This window comes from Coenobita brevimanus, chromosome 46, assembly GCF_032717465.1.
Source record: "Coenobita brevimanus isolate Jiangsu-jjx chromosome 46, ASM3271746v2, whole genome shotgun sequence".
In the NCBI taxonomy this organism is placed as follows: domain Eukaryota; kingdom Metazoa; phylum Arthropoda; class Malacostraca; order Decapoda; family Coenobitidae; genus Coenobita; species Coenobita brevimanus.
This window is the reverse complement of record NC_136999.1, coordinates 10,657,116-10,663,959: the sequence shown is the minus strand read 5'-3', so window position 1 is coordinate 10,663,959 and position 6,844 is coordinate 10,657,116. Positions and strand designations below refer to the sequence as shown.

Sequence of the window (6,844 nt, the reverse complement as noted above, 5' to 3'; positions counted from 1 at the left end):
AAGGGCAAAAATCTTTGTCAGGTCAAGGTGAACGAACTATAGGATGTGTTCTTGCAGGAAAGGAAAAAAAATGCAGTCTTCCCATGGGTCGTATTCTAAGTGGCGTTGGAGATTCCGTAATACCATTTCATCAGCGATTTATCTTGCACATGAACCGTATTTTCCTCTTTTTCGTCGATATGATGGCGCAATACACAAATTCACTTGAAAACAGAAAAGGATGACTTGGAATTTTTAAAGAAGTTGTTTGGAGATGCCATGGAAATAGACATGGACAACCTTAGTGTTAACAAAGTGATGAGGTTGGGCGGCATAAAGGAGAATGCCACCAGACTTAGCCACTGCTGGTGGGCTTTGATTCAGAGGGGAACAAGCACCTGGTGTTGAGGAGGACAAGGAAACTCAAATGCCAAGAGGAATATTAGGATGTGAAACTGCAGCACGACATGACTAAAGGCCAAAGGGAGTAGCAGAGAGAACTGATAGAAGCCAAAAGGAGGGAAGAGAACGACCAAACGGGAAACTTCATATATCGAGTGAGGGGGCCACTTGGGAAAAGAAGAGTGCTGAAAATTCGGATAACTCACTAAATTGCTGGTATACAAATGCAAACATTTTATCAGATAAAATGTCTGAGCTGAGAACAAGATTATCCCAATCACAGAAAACACCAGACGTAATTTTAATTAATGAAGTGAAACCAAAAAATAAAAGATATAATTTAACACGAAATCAGCTTGAACGGATACAACATGCATTCCAATATCGATAGTGATGAAGGAAGGCGTATTGCAATATATATGTTAGATCATGTATCAAGGCTAGAGAGATCAAACTTACAACAAACTACCAGGAATCTGTGTGGATTAAAATAAAACTACAGGGAGCAGATGAATTGTTAGTAGATTGTGTTTGCAGAAGTCCCAGTAGTGAACCAGATAATAATGCCAGTCTTAGGAGATTGATTCAGGAGGCGGCGGAGTTGAACGCCTCACACATGCTCATAGTAGGAGACTATGATTATTCTCAAATTAACTGGGAAAACTGGACTACTCCGGGAGTAGATGAAAATAGTGAAGAATTTCTTTTTGTGAAAGTCTTGCGAGGCACCTTTATGTAGCTTACCAGCATGTCAAGGAGCCAACAAGAGGGAGAGGATCTGGTAACCCAAGTCTTTTGGATCTAATTTTAACAAATGAGGAGGGCATGATAAATTCAGTCGTAAAATCATCGCCGCTTGGGAAAAGTGACCACAGTATGCTGGAATTCGAATACAACTACTACACTAAGAAAATCCCGACAAAAAGACAGCTCCTCTTCTATGACAAAGGTGATTATGAAGGAATGAAGAAGAAATTTACACAAAGCTGGATAGATAGAGTGAAGGAAATGGACGGACTGGAGGAAAAATGGTTGGCTGTTAAAAACAAACTAAAGGAAGCGGAAAGGAAATATATCCCACGCAAGACATACGATGCAACCAAAATCAGTGACAGGAAACCTAGAAATATCAAGCTGGACAACGACACTAAAGCAGCCGTAAGGAAGAAAAACAGAAGTTGGAGTAGATACCTGGAAACAAGAGACCCCAACAAATACAAAGAGTACAAGAAATGGAGGAACAAAGGACGAGGCATGACCAGAAAAATTACAAAGAAGAGGAAAAGGACATAACAAACCAGTCTAAGGAAAAACGAAAGAAATTCTGGAGGTTTGTCAAAAATAAACTCAAGACAGTTACCCGTGTTGCAGACTTAAAGGTGGATAATGCTAGAGACAGAATGGCAACCTCTGATGAGGAAAGGGCTGAAGTGCTCTCAGATTTTTTTGCAAGAATGTTCACCAGAGAACTTGAAAGGAAGTTACCACCAGTACCGGTATCCAACTTCGATGAGCCACTTCAAGATATTCATGACAAGGGAGGCTGTGCTTCGGAAGCTTGAAGAATTGATGGTAGACAAATCACCCGGTCCAGACAACATAAGTGCAAGAATATTGAAAGAACTCAGGAGCAACGTAAGTGTAGTAATTGCTGATCCGTATGAAACATCACTCAGAGAAGAAAGATTACCCGAGGACTGGAAGTCAGCAAATGTAAGTGCAATCTACAAGAGGGGAGACAAATCCGATGTCAGTAACTATCGCCCAGTGAGTCTGACATGCATCATCTGCAAGGTTTTGGAATCCATTCTGAGGGACCATATCATACTCACATGACACGCAATGGATTGTTCTCGGATACACAGTTTGGATTTATATCGGGGAGATCAACTGTTCTGCAACTACTACATGTGGTCGACATATGGTCCAAAAGTATTGATGAAGGCGGTGAAACAGACGCAATATATATGGATTTCCAAAAAGCATTCGACAAAGTGCCTCATCGACGACTGCTGAAGAAGCTGGCGGGGTATGGTGTGTGGCAATATTCTTGGATGGATCACTGCATTTCTGTTGGGAAGGAAGCAAAGAGTTCAGATTAATGGAACTTTTTCAGAATGGAGAGATGTCTACAGTGTAATACCTCAGGGAAGTACAGTATTCTTGGACCAGTGCTTTTTGTTGTTTACGCCAACGATTTGTCAGAGTTCGTTCGTTTTAAGATATCCCTCACCTGTAGTGAAGGCCGGGCCATACATTAGCCCGGTGTGTTGTCAGAGTGTTTACGGTCAGATATATATTTATTTGCTGATGACACAAAGATTTACCGCGAAATAAAGACCGAGGAAAGAGACATTCTCCAAGAAGACTTAAATTCTCTGCAGGAATTGTCTAGAAAATGGTTAATGCCATTCCACCCACAGAAATGCAAATATATGAAGATACATGGTGGCTACAAGCAAACAAGAGATACAGAATATTACATGAAGAGGGAAGGTGAGGGTGAAATTGTAGTGGAAAGAACCTTTACGGAGAAGGACCTTGGAGTATTGATCGATGGGCGATTGACATTTGAGGATCACATTCAAGAGAAAGTGAATAAGGCCAACAGAATTATAGGGATGATACGGAGATCATTCGAACACCTGCATGTGTCAACATTTAGAACTCTCTTCAAATCAATTGCGCGTCCTCACCTGGAATATGCTTAATCGGTCTGGTCACCATACAAGAAAAATGACATCAAGGCAGTGGAAAATGTGTTGCGCAGAGCCTCAAGATGGTTCCAGGACTAAGAAACTTTAGTTACGAGGAGCGACCTCCCTACAATGGTATACCGTAGATGGCGAGGCGACATGACAGAAGTTCACAAGATCACGAGAACAACCATTACAACCCAACAGTCAACATTAAGTTTCAAACGAGGGACGGTCCAACACGAGGCAACAGCAGAAAGTTCTTCAAACCAAGGTGTCGAACTAAACTCCGTCGGAACACATTCCATATGAGGGTAGTTGATGTGTGGAACAGTCTTCCCAGATGTGTTGTGCAGGCAAAGAGTGTAAAATCATTTGAAAGGAGACTTGATGAATTCTGGGCGAGTCCGGGGATCAAGTACAATTTTGAAGAGAACCTTGTACCACCGAACATATCGGGTCAAACTACAGTATGTCAGAGGACGAAACTGATGCAAAGGTCTGACTGAACCATGTTGGCAGCGATCAGGACATAGTCAGTCGACCTCCGTCCAGTATCTACGTAAAGTTACGTAAGGTAAGGAAACTCACGTAGCGGTATGTTTTTCATTGAGGGAATGGCTGTCTATCTATCTATCTATTGCCAGACGCCTCAATCCCGTTTGGGGTGGCCACAAACAAATCACCTCCAAGTCGCCCTGTCCCTCGCCATTTCACTCCCCTGCTCCCAACTCACACCCCCCCTCTCTCATATACCTCTCCACCCCATCCCTTCATCTCATCCTCGGCCTCCCCCTCCCTCTTCCCCCCTCCACCTCACTCACATACAATCTCTTCGTCAGTCTTTCACCCTCCATCCTCTCCACATGGCCAAACCACCTCAGTGTGTTCCTCATAACGCTTCCTATCACATCCACATCAACAACACAACGCTCCTTTATATCCTCTCTCCATGTGACTCCACAGGCTCCTCTTAAATAACTCATTTCCACTGCTCTCACTCTTGACTTGTGTCCTTCCAACAATGTCCAAGCTTCACTTCCGTACGTTAGAGTTGGTATCACAATACTGTCATGTAGTAACTTTTTCACTTCCGTGCTCACTTCCCTGTTTCTTATCACTGCTTTCAAAGAACCAGCAACCTTTCTTCCCTGCTGTACCCTTTCAAGCACTTCACCCTCCAAACCTCCATCCTTACTCATCACACTACCCAAGTACTTAAACGTACTCACATTTTCCAATTCCTCATCATCCAACCTCGCTGTACATTCACTAACTTCACCTCTCTCAATGACCATCACTTTACTCTTCCCTACATTCACCTTTAGATTCCGTTTCTTACACACTCTCAAACTCATCCACCAAGCCTTGCAGCTCCCCTTCGTCTTCACTCAACAACACAGTATCATCTGCAAACAACAGTACAGGGAGTTTCCAAACACTATCCTCTCTCACCAGGGCCACTCCAACATCCACTACCCTACCTTGTACCTCTTTTATTACCCCATCCATGTACAAATTGAACAACCATGGCGACATAACACATCCCTGTTTCAAACCAACTTTCAAAGAGAAAAATTCACTTAGTTCACAATCCACACGCACTGCAGCCTTCGCACCATCGTACATACTCTTCAAAGCATTCAACAACTTCCCATCTACTCCATATATTCTTAACACTTTCCACAATCCTTGTCTATCCACCCTGTCATATGCTTTTTCCAAATCCATGAAAGCCGCATACAACTTCTTTCCCTTCTCTAGAAACTTTTCCACTAAAGATCTAAGAATGAATATCTGGTCTACACAACATCTTCCCTTCCTAAAGCCTCCCTGTTCTTCTCCAACTAATTTCTCTGTTCTTTCTCTAACTCTGTCTATAAGTATCCTACCATACACTTTTCCTATTATACTAAGAAGACAAATGCCCCTATGATTACCACACACTTCTTTTTCCCCTTTTCCTTTGTACAAGGGAATAATTATACCTGACTTCCAATCCTCCAGGGCTCTACCTTCCTCCCAGGCCAATCTGCACATCTTCTACATCCATTCTACTACTATCTCTCCCCCATGCTTCAGCATTTCACCACACACTCCATCAGTTCCTGGGGCTTTCCCCGATTTAACTTTCTTCATTGCTTCCACAACTTCTATCCTACTGATTTCTTCCTGTCTTCTGACCTCCCTCCTTCTCCCAGCCATTCCCCAGCCACTTATACTCGCATTACTTCCATCCTCTACGTTCAACAATTCCTTAAAGTGTTCTCTCCATCTGTTCACTTTTTCTCCCTTCTCCACTGGTAATCTACCATTTTTATCTTTCACTCCCCTGCTAACTTCACTTCCACCCTGTCTTACTCTTTTCACCTCTCTCCAGAACACTTTCTTACAGTCCCTCCACTTTACACTCAAATTCCTTCCAAATTCCTCATCCACTCTCTTCTTACTCTCTCTTACTAATCTTTTCACCTCTCTCTTTCTACATATAACTGTCTCTTCCGCCTCTCAACTTCTTCCACGCCCCTATTTCTCATCCATTCATTGTATGCTTTCTTCTTTTGTGTCACAGCCTGTTTCACCTCTTCAGTCCACCACGCTGTTCCTTGCACCCCCCTCCGTCTTCTCTTCCTTCCACACACCACATCACATGCTGCACATATTTCTTTTGTAAATATCTTACACACTTTCCACGTCTCCCATCTGCTCCAATTCATATTTGCCCAATTGTTCCTCCACTTCTCTCTTATATTCTACCTTTTTCTCATCCTCTTGTAACCTTTCCACTCTCCTTGCAACTACTCCTTCCTCTCGTCTTTCCCTTCTTCTATTCCTCCATCTTACTTGCATTCTAATTCTGGCCACCACCAAGTAGTGGTCAGAAAGTCCACTCCCCCAACCTCTATACACTCTTGCATCCTTTAGGCTACACATCTTCGCATCCTTTCATCCACACACACATAATCAATCATTGCCTTCCTTTCATTCAGTTCACCACCCACCCTTCTCATCACTCGCCATGTATACCTGTGGATCATTTTATGCCTGAAGAGGGTATTGGCTATCACCAACCCCCTCCCAGCACAAATGTCCACTAACGCACTCCCATTCTCATCTATCTCAGCAGGCACACCCCACTCACCAACTATTCCATCCACCTTCACATTCCCAACTTTACCATTCATATCACCAATCAAAAACACTCTCTCATTCCTTCCAAACTTTTCCATGCACACTTCTACATTTGTCCAGAACTCTTCTCTCACTCTTCTAGCACGATCTTGCGTTGGTGCATACACACACACAATCGCCCACATTTGTATTCCAACTTTCAACTTTACCCACACAATCCTTGACCCAACTGATCCATACTGTCTTATGCTTCATATTCAAATCTGAGCGCGCTTTGATCCATATGTGGTGCGTTTTGTGGTCATTCGCACCGTGCAGGGATGATTAATAAACCAAGTAATTAGTAATATTCTGAGATAAATATTAAACGATAAAATCTAACCCTGTCTTGGTGTTACTGCAGACATGTGTGACAACATACGGAACAATAAATATCGGTGCAGGAGAACGTGCAACAGCACTTTGGTGCGAATAGTGATCGTTCTGTCATGTTTGTGAGTGTTTACATCAGCCCACGTGTACCGCCTCCCCTTCTGCGGCTTCTCTCCATCGGGCCCAGTTAGAATATTGGACTTTTGAAGTTGCAGTTACATTTTCATAGTGGGTTAATGTGTCTGTGAGCTTTCAGTGAGTGA

The 6,844-nt window shown here is 42.9% G+C and overlaps 1 protein-coding gene across 1 annotated transcript in view; it reads left to right on the top strand.

The window, feature by feature from the left end:
- Nucleotides 1-6,734: 6,734 nt before the first annotated feature.
- Polr3H (RNA polymerase III subunit H) overlaps nt 6,735-6,844 on the top strand; it is a 45,572-nt gene continuing 45,462 nt past the window's right edge. The window contains exon 1 of the mRNA XM_080271436.1: nt 6,735-6,836. The gene's annotated coding sequence lies outside the window, so the exon portion shown is untranslated. The remainder of the gene's footprint in view (nt 6,837-6,844) is intronic.